We start from the raw sequence: 17,146 nt of genomic DNA on the forward strand, positions 1-17,146 counted from the left end.
GGAACAGAATAAAAAAAAAAAAAAAAACAATTCCTGAATTGTTGGTTTTTGTTTATTCTGCCTCCCAAAAATCGGAATAGAAAGCGATCAAAAAATGTCACGTGCCTGAAAATGGCACCAATAACAACATCAACTCATCCCGCAAAAAACGAGCCATCACATGACTGTCTGCCAAAATCTGGAAAATTATAGCTCTCAAAATATGGCGATGCAAAAACTAGATTTTACAAAAAATGCGTCTTTTAGTGTGTGACAGCTGTCAGTCATAAAAACCCCATATGATTCTGGCATTGCTGTAATCACACCGACCCGAAGAATAAAGTCGTCTAATCACTTATACCGCACAAGGAACGGCGTCAAAAATAAACTCTTGGGTTAGGATTGGGCTAGGGTTAGGGCTGGGTTTGGGGCTAGGGTTGTGCTGGGGCTAGGGTTGTGCTGGGGCTAGGGTTGTGCTAGGGTTAGGGCTGGGTGCCCAAACATTGGAGCTCCCCCACAAGTGACCCCATTTTGGAAACTAGACCCCCCAAGGCACCTATCTAGATGCATAGTGAGCACTTGGAACCCCCAGGTGCTTCACAAATTGATTCGTAAAAATGAAAAAGTGTTGTTTTTTTTCACTTTTTCATTATTACGAATCAATTTGTGAAGCACCTGGGGGTTCCAAGTGCTCACTATGCATCTAGAAAGGTGCCTTGGGGGGTCTAGTTTCCAAAATGGGGTCACTTGTGGGGGAGCTCCAAAGTTTGGGCACAGAGGGGCTCTCCAAACGCAATGTGGTGTCCGCTAACAATTTGAGCCGATTTTCCATTCAATTTGTTAGCAGATACCATGTTGCATTTAGAGAGTCCCTGTGTGCCCAAACATTGGAGCTCCCCCACAAGTGACCCCATTTTGGAAACTAGACCCCCCAAGGCACCTATCTAGATGCATAGTGAGCACTTGGAACCCCTAGGTGCTTCACAAATTCATTTGTAAAAATGAAAAAGTGTTTTTTTTTTCACTTTTTCATTATTACGAATCAATTTGTGAAGCACCTGGGGGTTCCAAGTGCTCACTATGCATCTAGAAAGGTGCCTTGGGGGGTCTAGTTTCCAAAATGGGGTCACTTGTGGGGGAGCTCCAAAGTTTGGGCACAGAGGGGCTCTCCAAACGCAATGTGGTGTCCGCTAACAATTTGAGCCGATTTTCCATTCAATTTGTTAGCAGATACCATGTTGCATTTAGAGAGTCCCTGTGTGCCCAAACATTGGAGCTCCCCCACAAGTGACCCCATTTTGGAAACTAGACCCCCCAAGGCACCTATCTAGATGCATAGTGAGCACTTGGAACCCCTAGGTGCTTCACAAATTGATTCGTAACAATGAAAAAGTGTTTTTTTTTTCACTTTTTCATTTTTACGAATCAATTTGTGAAGCACCTGGGGGTTGCAAGTGCTCACTATGCATCTAGATAGGTGCCTTGGGGGGTCTAGTTTCCAAAATGGGGTCACTTGTGGGGGAGGTCCAATGTTTGGGCACACAGGGGCTCTCTAAACGCAACATGGTGTCCGCTAATTATTCAAGCAAATTTTACAATCAAAAAGTCAAATGGCGCTCCTTCCCTTCCGAGCCCTACAGTGCGCCCAAACAGTGTTTTTTCCCCAAATATTGGGTATCTGCGTGCCCAGGGGAAATTGCACAACAAATTTTGGGGTCCATTTTTTCTTGTTACCCCTGTGAAAATAAAAATAATTGGGTCTAAAGTAACATTTTTGTGAAAAAAGTTAAATGTTCATTTTTTTCTTCCACATTCAAAAAATTCCTGTGAAGCACCTGAAGGGTTAATAAAGTTCTTGAATGTGGTTTTGAGCACCTCGAGGGGTGTAGTTTTTAGAATAGTGTCACTTTTGGGTATTTTCTGTCATAAAGACCTCTCAAAGTGACTTCAAATGTGATGTGGTCCCTAAAAAAATGGTTTTGTAAATTTTGTTGGAAAAATGAGAAATCGCTGGTCAACTTTTAACCCTTATAGCTCCCTAACAAAAAAAAATTTTGGTTCCAAAATTGTGCTGATGTAAAGTAGACATGTGGGAAATGTTATTTATTAACTCTTTTGTGTGACATATCGCTCTGATTTCAGGGCTTAAAAATTCAAATTTTGAAAATTGCAAAATTTTCAAAATTTTCACCAAATTTCCGTTTTTTTCACAAATAAACGCAAGTGATATCGAAGAAATTTTTCCACAATCATGAAGTACAATATGTCACGAAAAAACAATCTCAGAATCAGGGGGATCCGTTGAAGCGTTCCAGAGTAATTACCTCATAAAGTGACAGTGGTCAGAATTGTAAAAATTGGCCCGGTCATTAACGTGCAAACCACCCGCGGGGCTTAAGGGGTTAACCACTAGTCACTAACACTTCAACTCTTTTCACTTTTTTTACAAATCGGTTATGACACAGGGATATATTTTCCAGATTCTACATGTCCCTAAAGGGTTTAATTCTGTGTTCTGGTCCTATGTAGAATTCATAATACATATTGAATACTTGTTATCACGCCAAAGAGTCCTATGTGGGACCCTTACTGCATATTTAATAGTTGGTATCATCACAATACATTATCTTTTTCTCCATCCCCCTCAAACTCCGCTTCTACTATACGGGGATCACCGCAATACATTACCTCTTTCTCCATCCCTTTTACACTCCTCTCCTGCTATATGGGGATCCTGAAACAGAGAGTGCGCATGCGCGGGAACGGACTCGTTTGACTTCCAGTCATGCGCAATAGACATGTCATGCGTTCCATCATATGCGTGTCAGACGCTTGACTGCGGAAGTCACTTTTTGCAAACGGAAATTCCAGGTACCCACGCATGCGCCAATTAACTCTGAATATTCAGGTGACCCCAAACAGCTGATCATATGTGAGTACATATAAAACCGGACACTATGCACACACAATACACGCCCCCATTGAGGAAGCATCGGCGAAACGGCGTCGTCGGAGTTTATTCCTATGCTGAATACCTGTTTACTTGTAAGTACTATCCCTTTAGTGGGCCCTGCACTATGCTCTGATACTTTGTTTTTGATATATTATTGTGGCTAATTATCTGACCGTATTTTACAACTTGGATATAGTCCTATCAATTGGGTCTGTATTGACATTTATATTACTTGTTATTTATGGTTTTTTATAATTGTAGTTACCCTTCATAATATTTTGACAGCGGGTCTACATGATGCATATAACGCACTCAGCCTCCTATATAAAGGCGGCAATATCGGTGATTGGTTGCGGGTGACGGCCGCGACCAATCAGCGAACTGTGTTAGTAAGGACTGGAGAGCTTGTTTAAATTTGGCGATAAAATCGCTGATTAGTCGCGACCGCGACCACTCAGCAAAACGGTGTTTAAATTTGGCGTCAATATCGCTGATTGGTCGCGGCCGGCGGTCGCAACCAATCAGCAGAGCGGGGTTTAAATTTGGCGCCAATGTCGCTGATTGGTCGCGGCCGGCGGTCGCAACCAATCAGCAGAGCGGGGTTTAAATTTGGCGTCAATATCGCTGATTGGTCGCGGACGGCGTTCGCAACCAATCAGCAGAGCGGGGTATAAATTTGGCACCAACGTCGCTGATTGGTTGCGGCCGGCGGTTGCACATTTTTAGATTCATGCTTTACATGCTATTCATTTTATTGTGCACTTCATAACAAACATAGCTTTTTTATGATACTGTGTTTTCACATAGTCATATGCACATCACCATAGGTTTTAATTTCAAACTGCACTTTATAATACACCATATTTAATGTACCGGTCGGCCTTTATATGTACAGAGCACAATTTTAGATTTATGCTCTACATGCCATTTATTTCAATGTGCACTTTATAATAAACATACCTCTTTATGATACTAGGTATTCACATAGTCCTATGCACATCACCATAATTTTTAAACTTCAATTTGTATGATAGTCTATGGTGATCCATCATCTATACACTCTCTTTAACCCCTTAATAACATCTGACGTACTAATACGCGTCTGTGCCCTGGGACTTAAGAGCCAGACCCGTATTAGTACGTCATCGCGATCGCGCGCGCACACAGGCTGTGCGGGCGCGATCGCCGCCGGGTGTCAGCTGATTGTCACAGCTGACACCCGGTACTATGTGCAGGGAGCGGTCCTGCACCGTTCCCAGCACATTAACCCCCGCGATGCTGTGATCGAAGTCGATCGCGGCATTGCGGGGGCAAGGGGAGGTGATCGGCGATACTCACCTCCTCTTCCGGCTTCCAGCGCAGTCTGCAAAGGCTTCCCTTGTGTTGCCATGACGACCCGATGTCGTCATGACAACATCCGGGTCACCAGAGAGCAGGAAGATTGCTTGGACATGCGCAGTGCATCTCCAAGCAATCTTCACACTGTGCACTTCTGACAGCCTGCATGGCATAGGGATGGTGCTCCATTCCTGTGCCATGCAGGCGATCAGAAAAAAAAAAGTGAAAGTCCCAGAGTGGGACAAAGTAATAAAGTGTATAAACTGTGTGAAAGTGGAAAAAAAAAAAAAAAAAACTGTGCAAAAATATTATAAAAAAATAAAAAAAATAATACACCAAAAATAAAAATATAATGTACCCATCAATAAATATTATTATAAAAAAATTAAAAAAAAACAATAAAAGTACACATATTTGGTATCGCCGCGTCCGGAACAACCTGACCTATAAAACTGTCCCACTAGTTAACCCCTTCAGTGAACACGGTAAAAAAAAACAAAAAAAAAAAAAACAATGCTTTATCACCATACCGCCAAACAAAAAGTGGAATAACACGCGATCAAAAAGACGCATGTAAATAAAAATGATACCGCTGAAAACGTAATCTTGTCCCGCAAAAAACAAGCCGCCATACAGCTCCATCAGCCGAAAAATAAAAAAGTTATAGCTCTCAGAATAAAGCGATACAAAAAAATATTTTTTTCTATAAAATAGCTTTTATTGTGTATAAGCGCCAAAACATAGAAAAATGATACAAATGTGGTACCGCTGTAAACGTACTGACCCAAAGAATAAAGCTACCTCATCAATTTTACCACACGCGGAACAGAATAAAAAAAAAAAAAAAAAACAATTCCTGAATTGTTGGTTTTTGTTTATTCTGCCTCCCAAAAATCGGAATAGAAAGCGATCAAAAAATGTCACGTGCCTTAAAATGGCACCAATAACAACATCAACTCATCCCGCAAAAAACGAGCCGTCACATGACTGTCTGCCAAAATCTGGAAAATTATAGCTCTCAAAATATGGCGATGCAAAAACTAGATTTTACAAAAAATGCGTCTTTTAGTGTGTGACAGCTGTCAGTCATAAAAACCCCATATGATTCTGGCATTGCTGTAATCACACCGACCCGAAGAATAAAGTCGTCTAATCACTTATACCGCACAAGGAACGGCGTCAAAAATAAACTCTTGGGTTAGGATTGGGCTAGGGTTAGGGCTGGGTTTGGGGCTAGGGATGTGCTGGGGCTAGGGTTGTGCTGGGGCTAGGGTTGTGCTAGGGTTAGGGCTGGGTGCCCAAACATTGGAGCTCCCCCACAAGTGACCCCATTTTGGAAACTAGACCCCCCAAGGCACCTATCTAGATGCATAGTGAGCACTTGGAACCCCTAGGTGCTTCACAAATTGATTCGTAAAAATGAAAAAGTGTTTTTTTTTTCACTTTTTCATTATTACGAATCAATTTGTGAAGCACCTGGGGGTTCCAAGTGCTCACTATGCATCTAGAAAGGTGCCTTGGGGGGTCTAGTTTCCAAAATGGGGTCACTTGTGGGGGAGCTCCAAAGTTTGGGCACAGAGGGGCTCTCCAAACGCAATGTGGTGTCCGCTAACAATTTGAGCCGATTTTCCATTCAATTTGTTAGCAGATACCATGTTGCATTTAGAGAGTCCCTGTGTGCCCAAACATTGGAGCTCCCCCACAAGTGACCCCATTTTGGAAACTAGACCCCCCAAGGCACCTATCTAGATGCATAGTGAGCACTTGGAACCCCTAGGTGCTTCACAAATTGATTCGTAAAAATGAAAAAGTGTTTTTTTTTTCACTTTTTCATTATTACGAATCAATTTGTGAAGCACCTGGGGGTTCCAAGTGCTCACTATGCATCTAGAAAGGTGCCTTGGGGGGTCTAGTTTCCAAAATGGGGTCACTTGTGGGGGAGCTCCAAAGTTTGGGCACAGAGGGGCTCTCCAAACGCAATGTGGTGTCCGCTAACAATTTGAGCCGATTTTCCATTCAATTTGTTAGCAGATACCATGTTGCATTTAGAGAGTCCCTGTGTGCCCAAACATTGGAGCTCCCCCACAAGTGACCCCATTTTGGAAACTAGACCCCCCAAGGCACCTATCTAGATGCATAGTGAGCACTTGGAACCCCTAGGTGCTTCACAAATTCATTTGTAAAAATGAAAAAGTGTTTTTTTTTTCACTTTTTCATTATTACGAATCAATTTGTGAAGCACCTGGGGGTTCCAAGTGCTCACTATGAATCTAGAAAGGTGCCTTGGGGGGTCTAGTTTCCAAAATGGGGTCACTTGTGGGGGAGCTCCAAAGTTTGGGCACAGAGGGGCTCTCCAAACGCAATGTGGTGTCCGCTAACAATTTGAGCCGATTTTCCATTCAATTTGTTAGCGGATACCATGTTGCGTTTAGAGAGTCCCTGTGTGCCCAAACATTGGAGCTCCCCCACAAGTGACCCCATTTTGGAAACTAGACCCCCCAAGGCACCTATCAAGATGCATAGTGAGCACTTGGAACCCCTAGGTGCTTCACAAATTGATTCGTAACAATGAAAAAGTGTTTTTTTTTTCACTTTTTCATTTTTACGAATCAATTTGTGAAGCACCTGGGGGTTGCAAGTGCTCACTATGCATCTAGATAGGTGCCTTGGGGGGTCTAGTTTCCAAAATGGGGTCACTTGTGGGGGAGGTCCAATGTTTGGGCACACAGGGGCTCTCTAAACGCAACATGGTGTCCGCTAATTATTCAAGCAAATTTTACAATCAAAAAGTCAAATGGCGCTCCTTCCCTTCCGAGCCCTACAGTGCGCCCAAACAGTGTTTTTTCCCCAAATATTGGGTATCTGCGTGCCCAGGGGAAATTGCACAACAAATTTTGGGGTCCATTTTTTCTTGTTACCCCTGTGAAAATAAAAATAATTGGGTCTAAAGTAACATTTTTGTGAAAAAAGTTAAATGTTCATTTTTTTCTTCCACATTCAAAAAATTCCTGTGAAGCACCTGAAGGGTTAATAAAGTTCTTGAATGTGGTTTTGAGCACCTCGAGGGGTGCAGTTTTTAGAATAGTGTCACTTTTGGGTATTTTCTGTCATAAAGACCTCTCAAAGTGACTTCAAATGTGATGTGGTCCCTAAAAAAATGGTTTTGTAAATTTTGTTGGAAAAATGAGAAATCGCTGGTCAACTTTTAACCCTTATAGCTCCCTAACAAAAAAAAATTTTGGTTCCAAAATTGTGCTGATGTAAAGTAGACATGTGGGAAATGTTATTTATTAACTCTTTTGTGTGACATATCGCTCTGATTTCAGGGCTTAAAAATTCAAATTTTGAAAATTGCAAAATTTTCAAAATTTTCGCCAAATTTCCGTTTTTTTCACAAATAAACGCAAGTGATATCGAAGAAATTTTTCCACAATCATGAAGTACAATATGTCACGAAAAAACAATCTCAGAATCAGGGGGATCTGTTGAAGCGTTCCAGAGTAATTACCTCATAAAGTGACAGTGGTCAGAATTGTAAAAATTGGCCCGGTCATTAACGTGCAAACCACCCGCGGGGCTTAAGGGGTTAACCACTAGTCACTAACACTTCAACTCTTTTCACTTTTTTTACAAATCGGTTATGACACAGGGATATATTTTCCAGATTCTACATGTCCCTAAAGGGTTTAATTCTGTGTTCTGGTCCTATGTAGAATTCATAATACATATTGAATACTTGTTATCACGCCAAAGAGTCCTATGTGGGACCCTTACTGCATATTTAATAGTTGGTATCATCACAATACATTATCTTTTTCTCCATCCCCCTCAAACTCCGCTTCTACTATACGGGGATCACCGCAATACATTACCTCTTTCTCCATCCCTTTTACACTCCTCTCCTGCTATATGGGGATCCTGAAACAGAGAGTGCGCATGCGCGGGAACGGACTCGTTTGACTTCCAGTCATGCGCAATAGACATGTCATGCGTTCCATCATATGCGTGTCAGACGCTTGACTGCGGAAGTCACTTTTTGCAAACGGAAATTCCAGGTACCCACGCATGCGCCAATTAACTCTGAATATTCAGGTGACCCCAAACAGCTGATCATATGTGAGTACATATAAAACCGGACACTATGCACACACAATACACGCCCCCATTGAGGAAGCATCGGCGAAACGGCGTCGTCGGAGTTTATTCCTATGCTGAATACCTGTTTACTTGTAAGTACTATCCCTTTAGTGGGCCCTGCACTATGCTCTGATACTTTGTTTTTGATATATTATTGTGGCTAATTATCTGACCGTATTTTACAACTTGGATATAGTCCTATCAATTGGGTCTGTATTGACATTTATATTACTTGTTATTTATGGTTTTTTATAATTGTAGTTACCCTTCATAATATTTTGATAAGGATTATTCTTATATTTATCAAATTGGTCTCTAGCCTAATATCAAATATACGGGCCGCTTTTTTCAGGGTACTTGCCATTGATACTTATGTGGGTTATTTATACCTAAGGTTTCAGTAATTGGAAACGGAAGGTTTCTGTTTTTTAATATTGTTTTTATATTATGATATTCTTTTAAACTGCTCTAATAAAAATCTATTTTTTAAGATGTATCTTCCATGAGCTTGAGTTTATTTGGCTCTAGTCTCTGTGTGTTATGCTCCTATATAAAGTGTAGACTATAGGAAGCTAAGAGTGCAGTATACGTCATATATGAGGCTTAGAGTGCGGACGGGTCTACATGATGTATACAATGCACTCGGCCTCCTATATAAAGTATATACTATAGGAGGCTGAGAGTGCGGTATATGTCATATATGAGGCCTAGAGTGCGGGCAGCGGGTCTACATGATGTATACAATGCACTCGGCCTCCTATATAAAGTATATACTATAGGAGGCTGAGAGTGCGGTATATGTCATATATGAGGCCTAGAGTGCGGGCAGCGGGTCTACATGATGTATACAATGCACTCGGCCTCCTATATAAAGTATATACTATAGGAGGCTGAGAGTGCGGTATATGTCATATATGAGGCCTAGAGTGCGGGCAGTGGGTCTACATGATGTACAGCATATAACGCACTCGGCCTCCTATATAAAGTATAGACTATAGGAGGCTGAGAGTGCGGTATACATCATACATGAGGCTTTGAGTGCGGACGGGCCTACATGATGTATACAATGCACTCGGCCTCCTATATAAAGTGTAGACTATAGGAGGCTGAGAGTGCGGTATACGTCATATATGAGGCTTAGAGTGCGGACGGGTCTACATGATGTTTACAATTCACTCGGCCTCCTATGTAAAGTATATACTATAGAAGACTGAGAGTGCGGTATACGTCATACATGAGGCTTAGAGTGTGGATGGGCCTACATGATGTATACAACACACTCGGCCTCCTATATAAAGTATAGACTATAGGAGGCTGAGAGTGCGGTATACGTCATATATGAGGCCTAAAGTGCGGGCGGCGGGTCTACATAATGTATACAACACACTCAGCCTCCTATATAAAGTATAGACTATAGGAAGCTAAGAGTGCAGTATACAGTACGTCATATATGAGGCTTAGAGTGCGGACGGGTCTACATGATGTATACAGTGCACTCGGCCTCCTATATAAAGTATAGACTATAGGAGGCTGAGAGTGCGGTATACGTCATACATGAGGCTTCGAGTGCGGACGGGCCTACATGATGTATACAACGCACTCGGCCTCCTATATAAAGTATAGACTATAGGAGGCTGAGAGTGCGGTAAATGTTATATATGAGGCTTAGGGTGCGGACGGGCCTACATGATGTATTTGATGCACTCGGCCTCCTATATAAAGTGTAGACTATAGGAGGTGTAAGGCAGCGCTAGTCATCATACTGGGGGTTACTCGCTTCGCTGTGTCAATCAATGTACACGTGCAATGTCTTTACGTTTTTTCTCACAATGCTGCAGTTTATTACTTCATAAGCCACAGTTCACCGGGTCCAACTCCGTGGCACGCCGACACACATAAACACAATGTTCATGAGCCAAGTGGCACACCGGCCCACTTGTTCCAGGTTACAGCTTACGGCAAGGTAATAAAATAGCAATGTTCATATCACAATGTCCATATAGCACAGGGTATTACCTTTGCCGGGTTTAACTGCGGCAGTCCATTACGCTTGCCACCACTGTGGCTTTGTGGCTTCCCAGGTAGGGGTCTCTAGCCGTCGTCCTCTCGTAGGCTACTGGTATGTCATCCACACCTGACATCCAGCCTGCGCCTTTCAGGGTTCCTCAACAAGCCGGCTCTCCCTCAAAGGCCACTGGCATCCACGCACAGGATCCGGGCTCGACCTTTCAGGCTGCCAGGCTTCACTCTCGGCCTCACTAGGCCTCTCACAAACGGTGTCCCACACACACGGAGCTCAGGCCTCACGCCTCACACCGAACACACCTGTCTCAAATCACCAGGGTTTATATATCCTGTGCACAGACACCCACATACTGACAGGACCTTGCTGATGTCACAGTCATGTGATCAGTCAGCTGTGTGTATAGGTCCTGTGTGCTGTCCCAGTCATGTGTACAGACCTTTACTGTGCATACAGGACCTGTGTGATGTCACAGTCATGTGACAAGTCAGTTAAAGGGGAAGGTACATGGTCAGGTAAAACACATCCTGGACCATTTACAGTAATGCTAGCAAGCTGCTGCATTACATATCCCCCCCTCTGTTCAAACTTGTGGGGTTGAACACATAATATACACAATAACATTATAACCCCCAGCTCACATAGAGACCATGTACTTTACAATTGTGCTACTCAGCCCCTGGAACCTTAGTCAACGACATTAGCCCATTTCTTAGGGACCTACCATTTGTCACTGTCACTGACTTCGTCAGGTCACCTTTCCGGGTCATAACCTTGTCAGGTCTCCCCCGCTCCCAGCGGTCAGTCGTAACCTTGTCAGGTCTCCCCCGCTCCCAGCGGTCAGTCATACAGCGGTGTGACTCACATGCCCTGGTATCTAAGGACCGGTTCGACTCCGTACTGTCCCATCCTCTATGGGGTCGTTTGTATGGGCTGCTCAAACCTGAGTTACTGGAGGTCTCACTACCTCTAAACCCACGCCCACTACTCTCAGGACATCTTGAAAGGTCCCTAACTCCAGCTGTAGCAGTTCTGTTATTTAGGGGGCCCTTTCTCTGTCGGGTCTCACTATTTCTAGACGGCTTCCATCTTCTGCTGCTCAGATGATGCTGTCTATCTACTCGCAGTCTAGCGAGATTCAATTGTTCTACCTCCTGCAGTTAGGTCACTCGGTACTCAGCATGCCTATATATTCTAGGCTTTCTTCTGTTCCTACAGCGGAGAAGGACACCATGCCGTCTTCGTCTGGTATCCAGTCCTGATGATCATGGGGACTGCTTACTTTCACCACACCAGACTTCTTGACCATCATCTGCATGGCTCGACCGCTTCTCCCAATGAGCTTTCTCACCAGAACATGAGGCACCCGGATGACCTCTTCACGCAGACTGTGAGCTTTCCTCATCAGCTCCAGTTGTCTAACGGCTTGTTCCGTCTTTAACCGGAGAAACCGCTTCGTGCGAATACATCGCCAGTGCATGTCACTTAGGATCGCCACCCTCTTCACTGTGACTTCGGTCATGGACAGAACCACCAGCTGTTTAGCTTCGGAGGTCAAGTACACCTTACAGGCTCCCACGGCCTTCTTAAACTCCTCATGCACGGACTCACGGGTGCATTCTTCCCTCAAATCCTCAGGTACATCTACGAGGCACTTGTACCGAGACGTTTCGGTCTCACCAGTGGTTTCCAGATGATCAACCAGCTCAGGTTTCAGGGACAACTGACCTCCAGCTTCTTCACCCTGTATGCTTCTCCTGAGCTGACTCACAGCTACAAATTCACGAATTTTCGTCTTGACAACTTCCACCTCATATTTATCTGTGGTTAACACTCTCTTAGCTCTCCTCAAGTCCACCCTCTTATGGTATAAGGGAGTGAGTGCAACGTATTCGCCCTTTTCCTTCTCCAAGAAGGCCTCGTTCACTGAGTGATACTTTGTCAGGCGACTTTTGAGCCCGGAAACTTCTTCCTCTAGCTCCGTTACTCGCCTCTCAGCGGCCCGTCTCTGTAGCTCTTCCTGCTTCAACTGCTCTTCCAGCAGCAGAGCTCTCTCAGACCTCTCCGTCTCCAATGCGCTCACTCGGCTCTCAATAGCCAGTCTCTCACGCTTCTCTTGCGTCCACTGGGTTTGTAGCAACTCCTTGAGCCGCTTTATCTCGGCTCTGACATCCTCCGAACCCTCAGAGCCTACATCACTCGAGGAGGTATCTGCTTCATACCTCCCATCATCAGCGGTCGACTTCTGGCCCTGGTCTGTGATTTTTCCGATGGACTCCTCCATCCTCTCTCGCTCAGCTTCCATCTTGCTGACTGTTTCCTTAAGGTACGTCTCCGCCTACTGGAGAGCATCACAGGACATCTGTAGCTCCTTCAACTGAGCTCCCAGATCTAGGGTCTTTCCCCGGAGACCATCATTCTCCTCACGGGTGTCTTGCAGAGTGGTCTCAACCACTTGGCGCACTTGCTCTGCACCCGCTTTATCCTCCTCTAGTTTTTCTTTCACCTTGAGGAGATCCTCATAATCTCTCTTACTCTGTTGCAGTTCCCTACTGCGTTCACCACACTCCTTCTTGGAGTCACACAGCTCCTGGCTGAGCTGTTTGCGCAGTCGTTCTAGGATTTGTTCACGTCCAGAAACACCATCCTGCCGCGCCTCCTTCTCAAGCTTCAACTGCAAAACCTCTTCCTTGATTTTGCGGCGGTCCTCCTTAATTGCGTAGAACATTTCCTTCCAATGGTTAATTTCAGCGTTGCTTCCCTCCACGTCTCGCTGCCAGTTCCTCATAACCTGGTATATTTTCTGCTGTTTAGACTCCAGGTTCAGCTGGTCTGAGGACACGTTCCCCAGGTTTTCCCTTATCTGCTGCACGTCACTCTGACACTGTTGCCTGATAGGCTCCAGCTCTTGGTCATGACTGGCCACCTTCTCTTTCAATGCTGTCAGATCCTGATCCTTCTGTCTCAGTACCGTACCGGAGGTTGCTACTGGCAATGTCATCTCCTCTTCTACCTCTAAAGGAGGATCCACACTTGAAGCAAAGGCACACAGTACTATATTCTCTTTATTTTCATTTTCAGCGAGGACTACCGGAGCAACCTTTTTGTGGCCCTTGCGCCGTCGACGACGAGAGGGGGACTCTCTCCCCTCGTCTAGCCCCTCCTGACTGAACTCACTTTTTACTTTCATAGTGTCACAGTCAGCTACGGGGTCTGTGTCACTCCCCATGGTGTTGTGGACTAACAGGTCACCTCCCACTTTGACGTCACCCCCTTCTACTGGAGTTACCCCGTTATCAATGGTCACATTGTCATTTTTAGGAGGTACCAACCCACAACCAGTAACAATTTTCAGTTTTCTACACTCCACACTCTTGTGAAAATCCGCCCCTTTTTAGACTCCGCCCCCTTTTTAACAACCACACCGGCAGGGTAATTTTTACACAAAAAATCAGCAGTAGTCTTAGGACTCAGTTCACAACATCTCTTACCACCTCCCCGGGCACTCTGGGACAACACTGGCGCCCCCGGAGAGTCCATAGAATGGTCCACTGCCGCCATTCCATATGGTGCCCACAGCTCCTGCGGTTCCTGCACCATGTCCAGTAAAAGTTTCCCAAATACCTGCTCCGGTCCCAACCGGCCCTTCAACCGCTCAATAGCTCCAGACAGATCTGCTGCTTTGCTCACAGCCATCGCAGTAGGCTGTTCACACTAGCACTTCACCGCTCTCCCGGAAAAAATATTCGTGGCCCCGCCGAGCCACCGCAATCCAGGTTTGAGTGCGACGATAATCTTCGCAACCCCGCCGAGATGCCGCAAGATGCTTTAAACTTCGTGAGCCCCGCCGAGCCACAGCAAACCAGGTTTGAGTGCGACGCCAATCTTCGCAACCCCGCCGAGTTGCCGCAAGATGCTTTATCCACACTCGTCGTCCTGTGCCGTTGACGCTAGCAACCGGGTTGTCGTTGCCGCTAGCAACCAGGCTGCCATTGCCGCTACCTCTCGCACCATATGTAAGGCAGCGCTAGTCATCATACTGGGGGTTACTCGCTTCGCTGCATCAATCAATGCACACGTGCAATGTCTTTACGTTTTTTCTCACAATGCTGCAGTTTATTACTTCATAAGCCACAGTTCACCGGGTCCAACTCCGTGGCACGCCGACACACATAAACACAATGTTCATGAGCCAAGTGGCACACCGGCCCACTTGTTCCAGGTTACAGTTTACGGCAAGGTAATAAAATAGCAATGTTCATATCACAATGTCCATATAGCACAGGGTATTACCTTTGCCGGGTTTAACTGCGGCAGTCCATTACGCTTGCCACCACTGTGGCTTTGTGGCTTCCCAGGTAGGGGTCTCTAGCCGTCGTCCCCTCGTAGGCTACTGGTATGTCTTCCACACCTGACATCCAGCCTGCGCCTTTCAGGGTTCCTCAACAAGCCGGCTCTCCCTCAAAGGCCACTGGCATCCACGCACAGGATCCGGGCTCGGCCTTTCAGGCTGCCAGGCTTCACTCTCGGCCTCACTAGGCCTCTCACAAACGGTGTCCCACACACACGGAGCACAGGCCTCACGCCTCACACCGAACACACCTGTCTCAAATCACCAGGGTTTATATATCCTGTGCACAGACACCCACATACTGACAGGACCTTGCTGATGTCACAGTCATGTGATCAGTCAGCTGTGTGTATAGGTCCTGTGTGCTGTCCCAGTCATGTATACAGACCTTTACTGTGCATACAGGACCTGTGTGATGTTACAGTCATGTGACCAGTCAGTTAAAGGGGAAGGTACATGGTCAGGTAAAACACATCCTGGACCATTTACAGTAATGCTAGCAAGCTGCTGCATTACAGAGGCTGAGAGTGAGGTATATGTCATATATGAGGCCTAGAGTGCGGGCGGCGGGTCTACATGATGTATACAACAAACTCGGCCTTCTATATAAAGTATATACTATAGAAGGCAAAGAGTGCGGTATACGTCATATATGAGGCCTAGAGTGCGGGCGGTGGCTCTACATGATGTATATATCACACTCAGCCTCCTATATAAAGTATAGACTATAGGAGGCTGAGAGTTTGGTATACGTCATATATGAGGCTTAGAGTGCGGACAGGCCTACTTGATGTATATAACGCACTCGGTCTCCTATATAAAGTATATACTATAGGAGGCTGAGAGTGCGGTAAAAGTTATATATGAGGCTTAGAGTGCGGACGGGTCTACATGATGTATACAACACACTCAGCCTCCTATATAAAGTATATACTATAGGAGGCTGAGAGTGCGGTATACGTCATATATGAGGCCTAGAGTGCGGGCAGCGGGTCTATATGATGTATAAAACTCACTCAGCCTCCTATATAAAGCATAGACTATAGGAGGCTGAGAGTGCTGTAAAAGTTATATATGAGGCTTAGAGTGCGGGCGGGGGTCTACATAATGTATACAACACATTCAGCCTCCTATATAAAGTATAGATTATACGAGGCTAAGAGTGTGGTAAAAGTTATATATGAGGCTTAGAGTGCGGGCGGCGGGTCTACATAATGTATACAACACATTCAGCCTCCTATATAAAGTTTAGACTATAGGAGGCTGAGAGTGCGGTATACGTTATATATGAGGCTTAGAGTGCGGGCGGCGGGTCTACATGATGTATAGAACGCACTCAGCCTCCTATATAAAGTATAGACTATAGGAGGCTGAGAGTGCGGTATGCGTCATATATGGGGCTTAGAGTGCGGGCGGCGGGTCTACATGATGTATACAACACACTCAGACTCCTATATAAAGTACTAGCTTTTACCCGCGGCTTCGCTCGCGTGGAATTTGATCTGCCACATTAAGTTTCGTGACAGATCATTTTAATATTAAAAAAAAATAATCTTAATAGTAAAAAAAAATAATCTTATTTAGTTACTCGTACATCCAAAATTTCAGATGTCTAACTTCAAAACTGACGGATTCCATACAATCTTTGAACCCCTATAATATTAAGAGGGAAACTCTTGAGGGTGGGATTATCAAAATTCCTTTCTTAGTGCTCATTTAAGCTATAATAGAACCTATCTGCAAATTTCAAGATGCTAAGTTCAGTGGTTTCGGCTGTGCGTTGACCGCTAGGTGTGTCAGTCAATCAGGTTTACAGTTTTATATAATCTTCGCCTGTATGGTGTGTTCATAAAAAGTAGCCCTATGTCCTTCCCCAGGCTTGAAATTATCCATATCAAATTTCATCACAAACGGATTACTAAACACTGATTAATAAACAGGACGGACTGAAGTTACTTGCGTTTAATATTGTTCTTGTTAGTAAAGAATTAGTATGTAATTGGAATAATGGACATAATCTATGGTCATTGCTTCTATTTTTATAAGCTTGTGAGTTTCATAATCAAGAGTCTCGTCATACTCAAATGCAGCTTTATTAAACAATATCCATGTATTTCTTGTAAATGTTTGACGTCGCTGTGCTGCCCTTTCAGCAACAGTGCGTCTGCGAGATTCGGCCATTTCATAAGTTTCAGTGGCTCTTTGGGACGCCATGTAAGTCGCTTGCTGCTGACATCGAGCTTGGGACTGTTCTGGAGTTTCGGCAGCCCGTTGAGACGCCAGATACTCCGCATGCTGTTCACGTCGGGTTTGCGACTGTTCTGGAGTTTCAGCAGCCCGTTGAGACGCCAGATACTCCGCATGC

The sequence above is a fragment of the Phyllobates terribilis genome, unplaced genomic scaffold, assembly GCF_046119375.1.
Source record: "Phyllobates terribilis strain yellow unplaced genomic scaffold, ASM4611937v1 Scaffold_220__1_contigs__length_3276283, whole genome shotgun sequence".
Taxonomy (NCBI): domain Eukaryota; kingdom Metazoa; phylum Chordata; class Amphibia; order Anura; family Dendrobatidae; genus Phyllobates; species Phyllobates terribilis.